Source organism: Heterodontus francisci, chromosome 32 (assembly GCF_036365525.1).
Source record: "Heterodontus francisci isolate sHetFra1 chromosome 32, sHetFra1.hap1, whole genome shotgun sequence".
Classification (NCBI taxonomy): Eukaryota; Metazoa; Chordata; class Chondrichthyes; order Heterodontiformes; family Heterodontidae; genus Heterodontus; species Heterodontus francisci.
This window is the reverse complement of record NC_090402.1, coordinates 27,203,584-27,224,562: the sequence shown is the minus strand read 5'-3', so window position 1 is coordinate 27,224,562 and position 20,979 is coordinate 27,203,584. Positions and strand designations below refer to the sequence as shown.

The 20,979-nt window shown below is 43.8% G+C and overlaps 1 protein-coding gene across 7 annotated transcripts in view; it reads right to left on the bottom strand.

Annotated features, from left to right (window-relative positions):
• The window catches only part of strbp (spermatid perinuclear RNA binding protein), a 179,082-nt gene that overhangs the window by 68,668 nt on the left and 89,435 nt on the right, over positions 1–20,979 (bottom strand). The window lies entirely within an intron of this gene.

The following is a 20,979-nucleotide window of genomic DNA, read 5'->3' as shown; positions in this document are numbered from 1 at the left end:
GTTGCCCATTATTACTGTATTATCCATGTTACATGCACTTCTCAATTCCTGATTTATAGCGTGCCCAACATTACCACTACTGTCTGGTAACCGACAAACAATTCCCACCAATGTTTGTTGCCCCTTGCTGTTTCTTAACTCCACCCAAATTGATTCCACATCTTGTTCCTTCGATCTAAGATCCTCTCTCACTAATGTGATCATACCCCTTATTAAGAACGCTACCCCACCTCCTGTTCCTTTTTGCCTATCCTTCCTAAATGACGTATATCCTTGAATATTCAGTTCCCAGTTTTGGTCACCCTGTAACAACGACTCTGTAATGGCAATTAAATCATACCCATTTACCTCTATTGGTGTCTGCAAATCATCTTTATTTTAATTCATTCATAGGATGTGGGCGTCACTGGCTATGCCAGCATTTATTGCCCATCCCTAATTGCCCTTGAGAAGGTGGTGGTAAGCTGCCTTCTTGAACCGCTGCAGTCCATGTGGGGTAGGTAGACCCACAGTGCTGTTAGGAAGGGAGTTCCAGGATTTTGACACAGCAACAGTGAAGAAACGGTGATGCAGTTCCAAGTCAGGATGGTGTGTGACTTGGAGGGGAACTTGCAGGTGGTGGTATTCCCATGTATTTGCTGCCCTTGTCCTTCTAGTCGGTAGAGGTCGTGGGTTTGGAAGGTGTGGTCTAAGGAGCCTTGGTGCATTGCTGCAGTGCATCTTGTAGATGGTACACACTGCTGCTACTGTGCATCGGTGGTGGAGGGAGTTAATGTTTGCAGATGGGGTGCCAATCAAGCGGGCTGCTTTGTCCTGGATGGTGTCGAGCTTCTTGAGTGTTGTTGGAGCTGCACCCATCCAGGCAAGTGGAGAGTATTCCATCACACTCCTGACTTGTGCCTTGTAGATGGTGGACAGGCTTTGGGGAGTCAGGAGGTGAGTTACTCGCCTCAGGATTCCTAGCCTTTGACCTGCTCTTGTAGCCACGGAATTTATATGGCTACTCCAGTTCAATTTCAGGTCAATGGTAGTCCCTAGGATGTTGATAGTGGGGGATTCAGTGATGTTAATGCCGTTGAATGTCAAGGGGAGATGGTTAGATTCTCTCTTGTTGGAGATGGTCATTGCCTGGCACTTGTGTGGCGCGAATGTTACTTGCCACTTATCAGCCCAAGCCTGGATATTGTCTAGGTCTTGCTGCATTTCTACACGGACTGCTTCAGTATCTGAGGAGTCGCTAATGATGCTGAACATTGTGCAATCATCAGCGAACATCCCCACTTCTGACCTTATGATTGAAGGAAGGTCATTGATGAAGCAGCTGAAGATGGTTGGGCCTAGGACACTACCCTGAGGAACACCTGCAGTGATGACCTGGAGCTCAGATGATTGACCTCCAACAACCACAACCATCTTCCTTTGCGCTAGGTATGATTCCAGCCAGCGGAGGGTTTTCCCCGATTCCCATTGACCTCAGATTTGCTAGGGCTCCTTGATACTATACTCGGTCAAATGCTGCCTTGATGTCAAGGGCAGTCACTCTCACCTCACCTCGAGTTCAGCTCTTTTGTCCATGTTTGAACCAAGGCTGTGATGAGGTCAGGAGCTGAGTGGCCCTGGCGGAACCCAAACTGAGGGTCACTGGGCAGGTTATTGCTAAGCAAGTGCCGCTTGATGGCACTGTTGATGACACCTTCCATCACTTTACTGATGATTGAGAGTAGGCTGATGGGGTGGCAATTGGCCGGGTTGGACTTGTCCTGCTTTTTGTGTACAGGACATACCTGGGCAGTTTTCCACATTGCAGGGTAGCTGCACTGGAATAGCTTAGCTAGGGGCGTGGCAAGTTCTGGTGCACAAGTCTTCAGTACTATTGCCGGAATATTGTCAGGGCCCATAGCTTTTGCAGGATCCAGTGCCTTCAGTCGTTTCTTGATATCACGCGGAGTGAATCGAATTGGCTGAAGTCTGGCATCTGTGATGCTGGGGACTTCAGGAGGAGGCCGAGATGGATCATCAACTCGGCACTTCTGGCTGAAGATTGTTGCAAATGCTTCAGCCTTATCCTTCGCACTCATGTGCTGGGCTCCCCCATCATTGAGGATGGGGATATTTGTGGAGCCACCTCCTCCAGTTAGTTGTTTAATTGTCCACCACCATTCACGGCTGGATGTGGCAGGACTGCAGAGCTTACATCTGATCCGTTGGTTATGGCATCGCTTAGCTATGTCTATCGCATGCTGCTTACGCAGTTTGGCATGCAAGTAGTCCTGGGTTGTAGCTTCACCAGGTTGACACCTCATTTTGAGGTATGCCTGGTGCTGCTCCTTGCATGCCCTCCTGCACTCTTCATTGAACCAGGGTTGGTCTCCTGGCTTGATGGTAATGGTAGAATGGGGGATATGCCGGGCCATGAGGTTACAGATTGTGGATGAGTACAATTCTGCTGCTGCTGCTGATGGCCCACAGCGCCTCATGGATGCCCAGTTTTTCATTGCTAGATCTGTTCGAAATCTATCCCATTTAGCACGGTGATAGTGCCACACACCACATCGACCTTGTAACGAATGCTGCGTGCATTTAGAGTGCCCTTAACTTTCTCTTTTTAACATTATTCCGTATTATGATCCTATTTGACGCTTGCCTTTGCTTTGTCTGTCTTCGAATTTTGCTTACTACTTTTCTACTTCCTGTTACCAATTTTGTTTCCCTCCAATCTTTCCTTCCCGCCACACTCATTATCAATTCCCTTCATTGCTACCTTGCCTTCTCTTATCTCTCTAAATTATCACATTTTCCCTCACTCGATCCCTAGCCCCCACTATTTAGTTTAAAGCCCTCTCTACTGCCGTAGTTATAGGACTCACCAGAACACAGGTCCTAGCATGATTCAGGTGAAGACCGTCCCAACGGTAAGCCTACCACTTTCCCCCATACTGGTGCCAGTGCCCCACGAATCGAAACCCATTTCTCAATCACCATGCATTTAACTCTCTAATCTTATTTGCCCTACTCCAATTTGCTCGCGGCTCAGGCAATAATCCAGAGATTATTACCTTTGAAGTTTTGCATTTTAATTTAGCCTCTAGCTGCACATTCTCTCTACGCAAAACTTCTTTCCTAGTCCTAACTGTGTCATTGGTACGCACGTGGGCCACGACAACTGGATCTTCCCCCTCCCAGAGCAAGTTCCTCTCCAGCCCTAAGCAGATGTCCCAAATCCTGGCACCGGGCAGGCAACGCAACCTTCTGGACTTGCTCTTGGCTGCAGAGAACGGTGTCTAACCCCTGACTATATTGTCCCCTATTACCATTACATTCCTATTTACACCCCCCTCTTGAATGGCTTCCTGCACCATGGTGCCATGGTCAGTTTGCTCATCCACCCTGCAGCCCCCACTCTCATCCATGCAAGCTCAAAGAACCTCAAGACCTGTTGGAAGGGCTGAGACTCCTCTACTTCTCGATCCCTTACCTGCCTTACCCAGTCACATCCTACTGTCCCTGACCACTAACCAAATCAGAAGACCCCATGCTATGGGGTGCGACTGCCTTCTGGAACAAAGTGCCCAGGTAACTTTCCCCCTCCCTGACGTATCGCACTGTCTGTAGCTCAGCCTCCAGCTCATCAACTCTGAGCCGAAGCTAGAGTTGTAGGCATTTACTGCACATGTGGCTGCTGTGAATCACAGATGTCCACAAGCTCCCATGTACTGCAGCTGCAACACATCATCTGCCCTGTCATCCTTATTGTATTTTAACTAATTATTTACTTAATTAACTTTTTCATTAATGCCTCTCCTTACCAGCACTTACTGCACTAATTTAAACCTTGGTTACACAATAAACCTTACCACTTAAAAAATGAAACAGAACAGTAGACTCACCGGCTTCTTACTTCCCTTCTGCTTGCCTGTCAATTAATTCTCTGGTAGCTACATTCATTTTATTTTTCTAATTTCCAGCTATTAACACACGTACCCTAACAGCAGTGTACTAACCTAGCTATTGACAGATACTCCCTAACAGCAGCTGCTCATCAAAAAATCACCTTACAGGTTTCCTGTGATGTTACTGTTCGAATTTTTTTTCAAACTCAGTCAGCATGCGCTAACTCCTGCAGGTCCGACTCCTTTCAGCTCCCAGACGGTAAGTGAAGGCCCCGAGCCTCGTGCTATATTTATCCGCTCCCGATGTTAGCTGCTCCCACACAGGTCCGACTCCTTTCAGCTCCCAGACGGTAAGTGAAGGCCCCGAGCCTCGTGCTGTATTTATCCGCTCCCATGCAGGTCTGGCTTCTCTCCCCTCCCGAAGGCAAGTTAAGCAAGTTAGGAAACACTTCTACATACAAAGGTTGGTAGAAGTTTGAACTCTCTCCCACAAATAACAATTGATGCTAGATCAATTGTTAATTTTAAATCTGAAATTGTTGATTTTTTTCCCCAAAGGTATAAAGGGATGCAGGGCAAAGGCGGGTATATGGAGTTAGGTTGCAGATCAGCCATGATCTCAGTGAATGGAGGAATGACCTACTGCTGAACCCATGGTCCTAGTCTGGGGTCTCCCCGATTACAAATCTTTGAACAGCATTAACTGGCTGTACATTTGGTGTCTGCACACTCACTCAAATGGAGAGAACCTTTTAATTTGTGAGGCATCTTCGTACCATAACATTATACCATGGGGCAACTTGATATCTAGCAAACACATGCGTTATATGGCCAATGTGCCATGAAACCTCTATTAGCCTGTGAATCAGCTAATCGCACCAAATAGATAGAAAGTGTTTTGTGTGGCAATGTTACTAACATCTTGAGCTTTAAAACTAGAATCTTGCCTGAGAACCCAGTGTAAAAATTTCTAACAATGCCAAAATCATATCAGTATCTGTTGGCGTGACTGCCATCATATCAGGTTATCTAAACTCAAGATCTAGCATTGTCAACAAATACCAGTTCCAAAAAAATGCTGACAGTTACGTCAATTCTCATAAACAGTTTATTTATATTAAGTAGCCAGTACAGTGGTGCTTTGATGCAAATCCCAATTTGATTATAATCATTACACATCCTGCAAAATTTAGCAGTGTTCTTGCAGATCAACATTGCAGAAATCTGCACTGCATATTTCATGCCCTGGCATCCTGCAAGTAGAATACTGGGCTACCTTTAATAAATCTTAATAGCATGCCCAAGATATTATTCTTTGCTGGAACACTTCTACATTCTGTCCCTCAATGGCTTTGATTTCTATTGTTAAATCAAAAACCTTTCTTCATACCTTTGCCACTCTGCAGGCTTAGGTTGTAGGCCACTGATGCTTTTTGTGGCTTATGATTAAATGTCCTCTAGTGTGGGGTCAGCCCAGACCCATCGCTTGCTCAGCGCAATTCAAAATGTGCAGGCTTCTTGGTACAATACAAAATATCGTAGGGAATCCTCTATTGCCTCACATGCTACCACAAGATGTGATTTTACTGCATTATGGAATTTTATAGCCACCTCTGTTTGAATTGTGAAATCATGAGTGCCCAACCTGTTTCTCGCTCATATTTAAATATATTGCCCAGGAATATATCATGTGCGTTCTCCCACCCTTCACATAAGCCCATCAACATATCCTTCTACCCCTTTCTCACTCAGGTGCTGATCCAGCTTTCCCTTGAATGCATCTATACCGACAGAGCTAAGCAATCCCATAACCAATGGATCAGATCTAAGCTCTGCAGTCCTGCCACATCCACCCGTGAATGGTGGTGGACAATTAAACAACTAACTGGAGGAGGTGGCTCCACAAATATCCCCATCTTCAATGAAGGGAGAGCCCAGCACATCATTGCAAAAGATAAGGCTGAAGCATTTGCAACAATCTTCAGCCAGAAGTGCCGAGTTGACGATCCATCTCAGCCTCCTCCTGAAGTCCCCAGCATCACAGATGCCAGACTTCAGCCAATCCGATTCACTCCGCGTGATATCAAGAAACGACTGAAGGCACTGGATACTGTAAAGGCTATGGGCCCTGACAACATTCCAGCAATAGTACTGAAGACCTGTGCTCCAGAATTTGCTGCGCCCCTAGCCAAGCTGCTCCAGTACAGCTACAACACTGGCATCTACCCGGCAATGTGGAAAATTGCCCAGGTATGTCCTGTACACAAAAAGCAGGACAAGTCCAACCCAGCCAATTACCACCCTATCAGTTTACTCTCAATCATCAGCAAAGTGATGGAAGGTGTCATCAACAGTGCCATCAAGCGGCACTTGCTTAGATAACCTGCTCAGTGACGCTCAGTTTGGGTTCCGCCAGGACCACTAAGCTCCTGACCTCATTACAGCCTTGGTTCAATCATGGACAAAAGAGTTGAACTCAAGAAGTGAGGTGAGAGTGACTGCCCTTGACATCAAGGCAGCATTTGACCGAGTATGGCATAAAGGAGCCGTAGCAAAACACAAGTCAATGGGAATCATGGGGAAAACCTTCTGCTGGTTGCAGTCAAACCTAGCACAAAGGAAGACGGTTGTGGTTGTTGGAGGTCAATCATGTCAGCTCCAGGACATCACTGCAGCAGTTCCTCAGGGTTGTGTCCTAGGTCCAACCATCTTCAGCTGCTTCAACAATGACTTTCCTGCAATCATAAGGTCAGAAGTGGGAATGTTCGCTGATGATTGCACAATGTTCAGCACCATTTGTGACTCCTCAGATACTGAAGCAGTCCGTGTAGCAAGACCTGGACAATATCCAGGCTTGGGCTGATAAGTGGCAAGTAACATTTGCGCCACACAAGTGCCAGGCAATGACCATCTCCAACAAGAGAGAATCTAACCATCTCCCCTTGACATTCAATGACATTACCATCGCTGAATCCCCCACTATCAACATCCTAGGGGCTACCATTGACCAGAAACTGAACTGGAGTAGCCATATAAACATCACGGCTACAAGAGCAGATCGGAGGCTAGGATTCCTGCGGCGAGTAACTCATCTCCTGACTCCCCAAAGCCTGTCCACAATCTACAAAGTACAAGTCAGGAGTGTGATGGAATACTCTCCACTTGCCTGGATGGGTTCAGCTCCAACAACACTCAAGAAGCTCAATACCATCCAGGACAAAGCAGCCTGTTTGATTGGCACCCCATTCACAAACATTCAGTCCCTTCACCACCGACGCACGGTGGCAGCAGCATGTACCAAATACAAGATGCACTGCAGCAATGCATCAAGGCTCCTTAGACAGCACCTTCCAAACCCGCAACCTCCAGCAACTAGTAGGCCAAAGGCAGCAAATGCATGGGAACACCACCACCTGCAAGTTCCCCTCCAAGTCCTATATCATCCTGACTTGGAGCTATATCTCCATTTCTTCACTGTTGCTGTGTCAAAATCCTGGAACTCTCTTCCTAACAGCACTGTGGGTGTACCTACCTCACATGGACTGCAGCGATTCAAGAAGGCAGCTCACCGCCACCTTCTCAAGGGCAATTAGGGATGGGCAATAAATGCCGACCTAGCCATCAGTGCCCACATCCCAGGAATGAATTTTTTAAAAAATTCACTCAGCTATTCCCCGGGTAGTGAATTCAATATTCTAATCACTCTCTGGGCAAAGAAATTTCTGTCAAATTCCCTATTGGACTTATTAGTGACTATTTTATATTCATGGTCCCTGGTTCTAGTCTTGCCCACAAGTGGAAACATCGCTACGCCAATCCTATCAAACCTGGTCATAGTCTTGACGATCTTGTTCAGACCTTTCCTCGAGGAAAATGCTCCAGTCTGTTTAATCTTTCCTGATAGGTAAAACCTCTCAGCTGTGGTATACAGACATTCTAGTCAATCTTTTTTGCCCCTTCTTTAGTGCCCCATTTTTTTTTGTTATATCATTAAGTGGCTGTACATTTGGCACCTGTACATTAATTCAAATGGAGGGAACCTGTTAATTCTTGTGGCATCTTCCTAACAGAAGAAGATATATGGGGCAATTTGTTGTCTACCATAGGCATGCATCATATGGCCAACGTGCCATGAAACCTCTGTTAGCCCATGCATCAACTGACAGCACCAAATAGATAAAAAGTGTTTTATGTGGCAGAGAGACCAGAACTCTTCACAGTGCTCCAAGTGTGGTCTAACCAAGCTTCTATACAAGTTTAGCATAACTTCTCTGCTTTCCAACTCTAGATATGAACCCCAGTTCTTTGTTTGTATTTTTATGGCCTTGTTTAACCTGCATTGCTACCTTTCGCGATCTGTGTTATCTATACACCCTCTGTCCCTCAACCTCATTTAGACCATTATTTCCCAAGGAATGTGTGTCCTCTTCAATCTTCCCACCAAAATGTATTAACTTGTACTTGGCTACATTGAAATTGACCAATTACAAACTGATTCAGTAGGCTTATTGTCTTCCTGTATTTTTCCGCAGTCCTCCTCTGTATTAACTACACCTTCCAATTTGGTTTTGATTCTCTTCCTTGTGCTTCTGCCATTCTTTCTTCTGTCGCTTGCACTGCTCCTTTTCTGCCTTCAATTTATCAACTTCTAACTGCTGTGAGCATTTCTTAATTCTTTGTTCCCCGTTGTTAGATAGGCAAGTTTGAGCTCATTACCCACATTTTTCTGAACCCCAGAGCCAATTCTTTTTATTTGCAGCTCTTTGCTCCTGCTTGTTACTTTATCACCACTTTTGCTGGTCCCAGAGTGATATTAATCCCACCAGCTGTTATGATTTAGACTTACTCTCAATAACTTTTTCTTGTCCTCACGTTAGAGGCAGCTTGAATCAGAGGTGACATTCCCCATGATTTTAAACTGAACATAATGCCTGGACTTTGCTTGAATAATAATGGCGAGGCTAACAACATTTTCCCTTATTACAGGGCAAATCTAACAACATCTGGCATTCACACTTGTGCAGTTAATCACGGAAATCCAAAAGTTACTGTCAGAGACACACTGCTTCTTATCAGTGAGGACTGCAGCTGTGCACCCTGTTAAGACTTGGCATTGAAATCATTAATGACATGAGTTTAGGGTAACTCCCCACAAGTGTCGCACTAAAAACGGTTGGAAACATTCAGGAATGAGATTTTAACAGTGTAATATGTGATAATTACCGCTGAGCAACCTTTCTGCCCTGAAATTAATTTTATAGCTGTGGAGTCTCATTCCCTAAGAAAATTAATGCTGCAAACACTTGAAAAATAAACTTTTTTTATTTTTCCTCTTTTATTGCTCTCGCTTAAGCCCTTCTGTAGGAACCAATCAATATTTTGCTTCCTGTTCAAGGATTTAAATGTAATTGATATTTCCTGTTTACTTCCTGGTTTGAAATCTGCATGTCTCAGTGAGCATTCTTCAAACTGATTTTCTGAACAGCTATACTGCTGGTTCTCCTGTCCACAGACACCACAGATCCCTTTATAGAGGGCTCCACACTGGATCAGATGCAGGATTAATAGAAATCGCCACTGACAAAGCCTGCAAAAAGTCTCAGGGCAACTGAATGCAAGATGAACGTCTCAGGCCGTTCCTTGGCTGCTGGGGAGGGAAATCCAGGCCCATGTGTATTGTATATTGGGCAATCTTCCTTTTTATTGAAAATTTACTGCTAGTTAGGATTCTACATCATCATGTCACTTTGGAAGACGAATGATATCAGCCATGAGACACTTTTCACATTAGGCTAAACTACACCAGCTTTATTCACAAATAAAATTTACAGAACCAACTACAGGCAAGTTACATTCCATATAGTACTAGAAGTCGTCAGATTTTAAGAAATGAACTAGTCAGACAAGTCCTTTGAATAATTATAAAACTTGAGACAAAACAAAACACAAAAAGCAACATTGTTCTTCAGTGCAAAGGAAGGCCACTTTTGTATGAGTTCTATAAGTATAATTTACCACAGCAACAAGAAACATAAAAATTGTTTGAAGGCTTTCATGGTGAATGTGGTAATGTTGAGTAAGAAGATTTTACGGTTTTACACCATGCAAATTTTCTCAGAAAAGAGCAGCTTTTTCCTTGGAAAAGAAGAACTGGCAGGCCTTGATGTTTCAGGCAGCTTACTCTGCCCGTTGTCTGGTGAGTAACTGGAATGTGTGGAACAAAGGGTTTATATGTGGTGGAGAATGGGAATGTGGGTGGAATCTTGCTGCTAATAGGCCATTACATGATCTTGTCCTTTCTGCTATTGATTGGCTCATTGTGTTCCATGAGAGGTCGGTCGAGTCACTTATGGCATAGGAGGTCATTCTTCCATCGAGTCCATTCCAGCTCTCCGTGGAGCAATCCAGTCAGTTCCACTCCCCAGCTTGATCCCCGTAGCCTTGCGAGTTTATTTCCTTCAGGTGCCCATCCAATTTCCTTTAGAAATCATTGACTCTCTCTGCTTTCACCACATGGGCAGCGAGTTCCAGGTCATTACCACTCGCTGCGTAAAATAGTTCTTCCTCACATTCCCTCTGCATCTCTTGTCCAAAACCTTCACTCTGTACCTCCTAGTCCTTGTACAATCAGTTAATGGGAACAGCTTTTCCTTGCCTATTTTTCTTGCTGCTGATTGGTCAGCTATTGTATCTAATGGTAAATCAATACATACTATTGTTCTTATTGGGGTACGTTGGCTGCAAAGCAGGTGATGATGAGTTTCTTGAATAGGGGTAGCCAGATATCACTATCGAGCAGGCCACTGTCTTGGGAGACGGCGTGGTGTTGATAGATCGACACAGCCTCCCTGACACATCTTGGTGGCCAGTGTGAAATGGATGAGATGAGTTTGGAACTGGACCATTCGATAAGTTTAGTTTAGTTTAGAGATACAGCACTGAAACAGGCCCTTCGGCCCACCGAGTCTGTGCCGACCATCAACCACCCATTTATACTAATGCTACACTAATCCCATATTCCTACCACATCCCCACCTGTCCCTATAGTTCCCTACCAGCTACCTACACTAGGGGCAATTGCTAATGGCCAATTTACCTATCAACCTGCAAGTCTTTGGCATGTGGGAGGAAACGGGAGGAAACCGGAGCACCCGGAGGAAACCCACGCAAACACAGGGAGAACTTGCAAACTCCACACAGGCAGTACCCAGAATTGAACCCGGTCACTGGTTATTGAGTTGAGCATGCTTGTCGATGGCTGACTTATCCCACTCACTATTTGAAGCAGGCTTTGTACCAGCATACCAAGTCTACTGCAAGCCCACTCATACTGGTAGATACTTGAAATACTGTTCTTTGAAAAGAACATCGCTCCACCTTCAATCGGTCTCCAACACCTTCGTCAGAAGAGTTTTTTTCCATTCACGATAAAAAAAATCTGCAAGAAATGCGCCATATCAGGTTTACACTTCAACTCAATGGACTTCCTTCCCACAAGATCAACACACGTCCACTTGCTACTTGCACTGCCACACTGCCTCAACCAAGACAACAGTCAGTCTCCCATACATCGGCTCCACCTCGCACAGACTACAACAGAAATCAAGTCAGCGGACATAGAAGTCCGACGTAAGTCATCCAAGAAGTTCCACTTCATTCTTCACGCCCACAAAGACAAGAAACTATCTCACAACAAACCAAGAATTTACAGCATACCATGTGACTGTGGACTCGTCTACATCGGAGAAACAGGATTCAGCCTACATACTAGACTCAAGGAACACCAAGCCAGTTAGTGTGACACCAGTAGAAAATGCTGGAATCTATTCAGGATATTGCAACAGGGCATTTGAAAAATCGCAACATTAATAGGCAGAGTCAACATGGTTTTATGAAAGGGAAATTGTGTTTGACAAATCTAGTAGAGATTTTTGAGGGTGTGACTAGGATGATAGATAAGGGGGAACCAGTTAATGCAGTGTATTTGAATTTTCTGAAGGCATTCAATAAAGTGCCACACAAGAAGCTGTTACACAGTAGGGTTTTTTTGTGGGGGGGGGGGGTAATATATTAGCATGGATTAAGGAATAGTTAATAGACAGAAAACAGGGAGCAGGAATAAACGGGCCATTTTCAGGATGGCAGGGTGTAACAAAGATCAATGTTTGGACTTCAGCTATGTACAATCTTTATCAATGACTTGTATGAGAGAAACAAGTGCAATGTATCCTAGTTTGATGATATAAAGCTAAGTGGGAAAGTAAGCTGTGAGGAGGACAAAAAGGAACTACAAAGGAATACAGATCAATTAAGTGATTGGGCAAGATGATGGCAGGTGGAGTATGATGTGGGGAAGTGTGAAATTATCCACTTTGGCAAGAATGGAAAAGCAGAATATTTTTTTAAAAAGAGACACGAGTAAATGTTGGTATTCAAAGGGTTTGAGGTCCTTGTGTACAAATCACAGAAAGTTAACATGCAAGCAATTAGGAAGGTATGTTCGTCTTTATTGCAAGGTTGATGGAGTATAAGAGTTAGGAAGTCTTACTGAAATTATAAAGGGCCTTGGTGAGACCACACTTGGAGTACTATGTACAGTTTTGGTCTCTGAACCTAAGAAAGGATATACTTGCCTTAGAGGAGGTGCAATGAAGGTTCACTAGATTGATCCCTGGGATGAGAGGATTGTCCTATGAGTGGGGCCTTACCAAATTCAGAGTCAAAGTTTACAAATTTCACGATCACGGCAATTTAAGCATCACAAATTTCACGATTTCATGTATTTAAATCGTAAATTTCATTGTGTTGCAACAAACCATGAACACGATCTACTTAAAACAATAAAATGACTGGTGAGGTTTCTGGTTTCAAAAGGCAATTGATGTATACTCATAAACTTTTGTAAAAAGCTGACTATAAACAGGTCACATTCTTTAATCACTGAAGCTAGTGGTTGAACGTGAGCATGGAGACTTGTGCGTTAACCTGAGACATCATCTCCTCACAATGTGCAGCAAAAACCTTCAGTAGGTCGTCCTGTCATAGTTTATTTGCACTTGGTAAGTGACCACCATTTTGCACATTACTTTCAATGAATACCCGCAGCTTTAGGTGATCAAATTTTTCAATGGTATGTATGTTGGCGCTTGCAAAAGCATCTGTTAAGTTCCATTGTAACCAACTGACGATTTTCTGAGCGCTCGGTCAACTTCTTAAAAAGAGATTAAATCGTTTTTTTTCTCGTATTGGTTTTCCAGCAGTGCTGTGTCAGATGTTCACTTTCTGCTGCAATGGCTTTCGGACTCTAAGTGGCGCTGAACTGTGACCCGCTGTGTGTGATCCAACAAAACATTGCAGCTTGTACAAAAAAATATTCCACCATCAGCATGCAGAATTTGGCTTCCAAACTCTTTCACTTGATGTGCTGCGGGAATGGTTTGGTCAATTCTGATTTGCTCATTATGACATTCTCACTTGTCCACTAATATTCAAGACTGCTTCTCTCAAAACTGCACCGGAAGCCCTCCCTAATCTAGCGAGGAGAGCCTTATGTCAATGAATAAAATGTGCAACGTTCGCAACATACCCAGCAATCAGCAAGGTGAGCCTTGTGCCAATGAATAAAACGCGCAAAGATCGCAACATGTCCAGCAATCAGCGAGGTGAGCCAATGAATAAAATTTATGTTCGCAAAATGGCCTATTTCATGGAGGACCGAAGATTTCACAGTCCGTGATGCATTTTTCATGGCCATGAATTTGGTAGGGCCTATAAGGAGAGAGTGAGTAGAATGGGCCTATATTCTCTGGAGTTTAGAAGAATGAGAGGTGTTCTCTTTGAAACGTATAAAGTTATTAGAGGGCTTGATGGAGTAAATGCCGAGAGGCTGTTTCCCTACCTGGAGAGTCTAGGACTAGAGGTCATAGCTTCAGGATAAGGGGTCATCCATATGGGACTGAGATAAGGAAAAATTTCTTCCCTCAAAGAGCTGTGAAACTTTGGAATTCTCTTCCCCAGAGGGCTGTGGATGCTCAGTTTCTGAATATATTTCAGACCAAGATCGACAGACTTTTGGGCACTAAGGGCATCAAAGGGTATGGGGATAGGGCAGCAAAGTGAAGTTGATGTAGAAGTTCAGCCATGATCTTATTGAATAGCAGAGCAGGCTTCATGGGCTGTATAGCCTATTCCTGCTATTTCTTATGTTCTTATTCAATTGATGGGTGATTGGGAAGTACACAAACAGAACTCTGCAATCAACATGCTGGCATGTCAAAAGAGTCTTCAAAGAGGTTCTGAGCAAGCAAGCTAATTTTTAATGAAAGCGCTAAAAAAATTAGAGAAGCAGGAGTGATATCCCTTCTAGGACAGATAGAGCTATGTACATGCAGGATAAACTACTGCCGAAGAACCAGATGACCCATTTACAGTACGGCCTAAAAATGATTAAATAATCAATTTTCCACATACAAAGGCACTATACTGAAGTATAACAACAGTAGATGGATAGTCCTGACCTAATTGTGAGGCTGCGCTGATGAAAAACTGGTCCCCAGCGGGCATTACAATTCATAAGAATGACTTAAATTTCCAAGTCTCAAAACAAGGCCAGATAGTCATTTGTAATAACTTCACCTGTGGATCCTTTGCAAACCAGGATAACAGGCTATAAGTGACTTGGGACAGCAAATCAGGCTATGAAATGGAGAGTGTTCTTCTGTCACCAAAGACAAACTGTTTATTCTAACATTAAAATGGTGGCTATTCTAAGCACCAGGAAAACTTACTCCTTTTAAGTTTCCTCTATGACTCTCAAACATTCAATCAAAACACTTAAAAAGGACCTGAGTGTTGCCAGCACTCTTAGTGATGTTAGTAAGTGAATTTCAAATAAAAATAATCACACGTATATGTCAAGCTGGCAATAGAATGTTAGGCAAAAACAACTGGTTCTCCTCAGGCAGTCGCTGTACCCAATGCAAAATTACAATCTTTTTAATGTTATATAGTTTTAAGTTTAAACCTTAAAAATCTATTCAAACCATATTATTGGAAATAGCTGTTGGAGAAAATCAAAAAGCATTATACTGAAGAGCAAAGACAGCCATTTGCTGAACATAGGAAAAGGCGTGTAGGACATTCAGTCCCTCAACCCTGTTCTGCCTTCAGTTAGATTATGGCTGGTCTGCACTTCAACTCCATCTACTTGGCTTTTCTCCATTTCCCTCAATACCGTGAACAACAACTGTGACTATGTTTCAAAAAAATTTATTGGCCATAAGGCGCTTTAGAACTCGAGAATGTGAAAGATGTTATATAAATGGGTCGGCACAGTGGTTAGCACCGCAGCCTCACAGGTCCAGGGACCCGGGTTCAGTTCTGGGTACTGCCTTTGTGGAATTTGCAAGTTCTCCCTGTGACCGCGTGGGTTTCCTCCCACAGCCAAAGACTTGCAGGTTGATAGGTAAATTGACCATTGTAAATTGCCCCTAGTATAGGTAGGTGGTAGGAGAATTCAGGGAAGGTGGGGATGTGGTAGGGAAGGTGGGGATGTGGTAGGGAATATGGGATTAATGTAGGATTAGTATAAATGGGTGGTTGATGGTCGCCGAAGGGCCTGTTTCAGTGCTGTATCTCCCTATGACCAACAGATTGTTACTACCAAAGGTAGAATATTGCATACGTAAAGTTTCTTTCATGAGCCAAGTCATCAAATGGAGTCTCTGATGAAAGTTATGCTATATATGGCCTTCCATCTGTAATATATCTTGCCTCCAATGTAAGTGCAATTAATGCTCAGCTCCAGTAGGCCAGAAAACAGGATGCAGTTCCAGCCGATTGCAGGATTAGCTGGGACAAAAGCAGCCGACTAATCTGATGCATGGAATGTATTCTAAGTAATTTTCTTCTGTTGTTTTGCTCATTTTCTCTCCTCTCAAACTCCTGTAGGCATGGAAAATGTTGGGGTATAGTTCAGTGGACATCCTACAGTACAGTGTTCATTCTTCACATGAACAACAGGCTTCTCAACATTGGGGAACTTCCCAATTTTGCTCAATCCTGCCCTCATCAGACATCCAGTTAGTCTATGATCAAAGGTTGGGATTGACACTTGGCTGATTTTCACCTCCTACCCATCCACCACTCTCCCAACCCGATCCCCTCTCAACCTCTCCACTGTAATGCCCAATCTGTCATGAGTTGTGGAAAGACTTCACCTACAGTGTATTTTTTAAATATTTGCCATTTGTTACCAGGAAGTGTCTTTTTTTCTATGGGGCTTTCCCAGATTTAGAAGCCTTTTTGAATGTAAACAGTCCTACAGATGTCATGTCTACAGATTACACATCTGTTGTGGCATATGTTTTTGAAATCGAAAAAAGTATACATTATATTCTTACTTTTCTACCCATTTTTCACCAGCGTCATTCCCCTATGTATACAGTAGTACCATTTTACAGAAAACAATCCAATAACTCCCTCCACCACCGGCACACAGTGGCAGCAGTGTGCACCATCTACAAGATGCACTGCAGCAACTCATCACAACTCCTTTGACAGCACCTTCCAAACCCATGGGGCTGGATTTTATGTCAGTGGCCAGCTCCCGTCCGTCTGACGTAAAAGTCATTGGCGAACCCGCTTCCGCCCAGCCCGGGGATCCAACCCACATTTTATGGGACCCCGGGCTTTAACTGTTCCGAGGCGGGACTTCCACCTGCTTGAGGGAGGAAGTCCTGCTCATTGAGCTGCCGGTCAATCACTGGGCCAGCAGCTCTTAGTCCCAGCAGCGCCACCTGGAGCGGTGGCCACTGCTGAGCTTGCAGCCCAGCTGAGGACATGGAGCCAGGAGTCCAGGTAAGTTAGGGCTGCCTCTCCCGGCTAATTGGTCGCGGCCCGGTGAGACAAGGATGGTCATTGGGGGGGGGGGGGGGCATCTCGGGTCCTGCAGGTGGTTGGAGAAGCAGGGGCGGCCCTCAATCGGGCACCCGGACACCTGACTGCCATGGGTAAAATCCCTGTGGAGGCGGGCGAAGGCCCTTAACTGACCACTTAAGGGCCTTGATTGGCCTAGGGCGGGCAGCCCATTTCTACCCCACCACCCACCACCACCCCCCCCCTCCTCCTGTGGCTCACGTAAAGTTGGGCAGAGGCAGGAGTGGGTCGGGAGGGCCTCCCTGAGCCTCCTGCTCAATTTTACCCCACCACCCCCCCCCCCCCCCCATCCGGCTCACTGGAGTGGCGTAAAATTCTGGTCATGACTTCTACCACCTAGAAGGACAAGGGCAGAAATCGCATGGGAACATCACCACCTTCAAGTTCCCCGCCAAGCCACACATCACCCTGATTTGAAAATATATCGCCATTCCTTCACTGTCACTGGGTCAAAAACCTGGAACTCCTTCCCAACAGCACTGAGAGTGTACCTACACCACAAAGACTGCAATGGTTTAAGGCAGCAGCTCACCGCCATCTTCTCAAGGGCAACTTGGGATTTATCCTAGGATTCTCTGGGAAGCCAGGGAGGAGATTGCAGAGCCTTTGTCCTTGATTTTTATGTCGTCATTGTCGACAGAAATAGTGCCGGAAGACTGGAGGATAGCAAATGTTGTCCCCTTGTTCAAGAAGGGGAGTAGAGACAGCCCTGGTAATTATAGACCTGTGAGCCTTACTTCGGTTGTGGGTAAAATGTTGGAAAAGGTTATAAGAGATAGGATTTATAATCATCTTGAAAAGAATAAGTTCATTAGAGATAGTCAGCATGGTTTTGTGAAGGGTAGGTCGTGCCTCACAAACCTTATTGAGTTTTTTGACAAGGTGACCAAACAGGTGGATGAGGGTAAAGCCGTGGATGTGGTCTATATGGATTTCAGTAAGGCGTTTGATAAAGTTCCCCACGGTAGGCTATTGCAGAAAATACAGAAGTATGGGATTGAAGGTGAATTAGTGCTTTGGATCAGAAATTGGCTAGCTGAAAGAAGACAGAGGGTGGTGGTTGATGGTAAATGTTCATCCTGGAGTATAGTTTCTAGTGGTGTACCGCAAGGATCTGTTTTGGGGCCACTGCTGTTTGTCATTTTTATAAATGACCTGGATGAGGGTGTAGAAGGGTGGGTTAGTAAATTTGCGGATGACACTAAGGTCGGTGGAGTTGTGGATAGTGCCGAAGGATGTTGTAGGTTACAGAGGGACATAGATAGGCTGCAGAGTTGGGCTGAGAGATGGCAAATGGAGTTTAATGCGGAAAAGTGTGAGGTGATTCACTTCGGAAGGAGTAACGGGATTGCAGAATACTGGGCTAATGGGAAGATTCTTGGTAGTGTAGATGAGCAGAGATCTTGGTGTCCAGGTACATAAATCCCTGAAAGTTGCCACCCAGGTTAATAGAGCTGTTAAGAAGGCATATGGTGTGTTAGCTTTTAGTAGTAGGGGGATCGAGTTTAGGAGCCACGAGGTCATGCTGCAGTGTACAGAACTCTGGTGCGGCCGCACCTGGAGTATTGCATGCAGTTCTGGTCACCGCATTATAGGAAGGATGTGGAAGCTTTGGAAAAGGTGCAGAGGAGATTTACTAGGATGTTGCCTGGTATGGAGGGAAGGTCTTACGAGGAAAGGCTGAGGGACTTGAGGTTGTTTTCGTTAGAGAGAAGGAGGAGGAGAGGTGACTTAATAGAGACATATAAGATAATCAGAGGGTTGGACAGGGTGGATAGTGAGAGCCTTTTTCCTCGGATGGTGATGGCAAACACGAGGGGACATAGCTTTAAGTTGAGGGGTGATAGATATAGGACAGATGTCAGAGGTAGTTTCTTTACACAGAGAGTAGTAGGGGCGTGGAACGCCCTGCCTGCAACAGTAGTAGACTCGCCAACTTTAAGGGCATTTAAGTGGTCATTGGATAGACATATGGATGAAAATGGAATAGTGTAGGTCAGATGGTTTCACAGGTCGGCGCAACATCGAGGGCTGAAGGGCCTGTACTGCGCTGTAACGTTCTATGTTCTATAACTAGGGATGGGCAAGAAATGCTGGCCTTTCCAACAATGCTTACATCCCATCATTACAGCTTAGCATATCACATCCTCAACTGATGCGCACAAATTTGTGGCAAATGTATGGATAGCAATTGGTAGGAGAAACCTCATCTTATGTTGCACTTCCATTGTCAGGGACACTGAAGCTGAATGCAAAATTGACTCCTCTTCTGCACGGTTCACAACACAGGTTGAGCTGACTCAGTGAAGTCTAGGAACCTTCCTAGTCTACAGTGGTAGGTGTCACACCACATTGTGTCATTACTGAGCAGTGGGGAAAAAGAAATGACTAGTTTGTAACATTTAACCCTGCTAGAGGAAATAAAAATATCTTGCTGCAAAGAACAGAAATGCCAAGAGAACACCGGACAACTTGAAGGCAAAGAGACTGGCCAGTTTGGATTACTGGGTGCAGGATTGCCAGGACAACCAACGGGGCTCTTGGGACCTCATGAACAGGCCTGCGTCATCTTTTTAGATCCAGAATTCTATACGTAGATGTTATATAAAGATCCAACTTGGGGAATACATTTTCTGAATTCTCAATTATCTGCCAGAATTCTCAGTAAGGTCTTGAGCAAGACAATGCTTCAATGTACAACCTACTAATGCTCTGGTTGTTCATATTTCATCACCTTTTGTTGCCTTGTTTTTCCCATTTATATTGCATTTCTTCATTCTGTCCCTAGCGTACTGCTGTGCCAAACAGGTAAAAATCCAATTTTGGGGACTTTTGATTTATCTGCATTTTCCATTATTCCATTACAGTAACTTGTGCCTTGGAAATAGTGTGCATCTTTTTGAAAATATCAGCAGCACCTTTAATGTACACAATTTATTTTCACTCCAGTCAGCAAACAGTTGTGCAAAAGTACTATGTTAATGCAATAATGCCAGAATCTAGGAAAGATATTTGGTTACAACATAGTAATTCCACCCAATATTTAGATTGGAGATAGCGCAGTCTTTGAATGTCACCTGGACCCTGATTATTGTCTTCAATTTATTCCCTAGACCTTTTATGTTTATATTAATGCATGATTATTTATTTTTCATAGAAAATAGATAATTTTAATGTCATCCATTTATTCTTTATTCCGCTTTAATATCTTTCATAGAACATAATAGATACTTTTGATGTAGTACATTTGTCTTTGAAATGTTAGGAGGTGCAGTGTGTAAAAGAACATTGATATAACCATGGTTCATGATGATTGGCCTAAAAGACTACAAAAAAAATCCACAGAAAAATTATACAAAGATTGAATTGCTCAGGTAGATACTTCTAAATGAATTCTCCCATTGGTGCAAACATTTTCTAACTTCCTTCATTTTCTGTTATCATTTAGCATCTGGTGAACAACAGGACAAATTTCTTAAAATTTATTAGATGCTGGGAGAATTTATTTTTTGAACTTTAGTTACACTAGCAATTACATTTTGAGACCAGGTCATCCACAAATAAATTCAAAGCATACTTAACCAATCATTTTAATTTAATCACAACTGTACTCCTAGTTTTAATGCTAAATCAGGTTTCAATCAATACATGAAAAAGACCATAAAAGAAAAGAAAGTCCATGGTCACAAGTAATGACTACAAAAATGTAATTTTTAATAGAAAAGTATCAGTATCCATTTACAATAATATTTCCCTTAAGTTACATATTAGTGTTTTTTGACTTCACCATGTAATCAGGTGGTGTAATAAAGTAATTTGAGCACAAGATAAAATAGTGCTGACATGTAGCATCTGTTGACCTAACAATAGTCAAGCCAGCTGATTCATCTGTCAAAGTATCCTGATTCACTCAGTGCAATGATTTTGCTACACAGAAGACAATGACAAGCACCTAAAATTTTAGCTATGCAGCAGAGTCCAAGGTCATTTGGCATCTTACAGCAGCATGTTATCACCAGTTTCATTAGAGCACGTAATTTATGAACATCCTCTTTGCAATTAATAATTCATATGCTGCAGACTCTTGAGGGTTCATTTTGTGGTTTAAGGACCTTGGAAACAAATCAAGAACAGTACACTCTGCACATGGAAT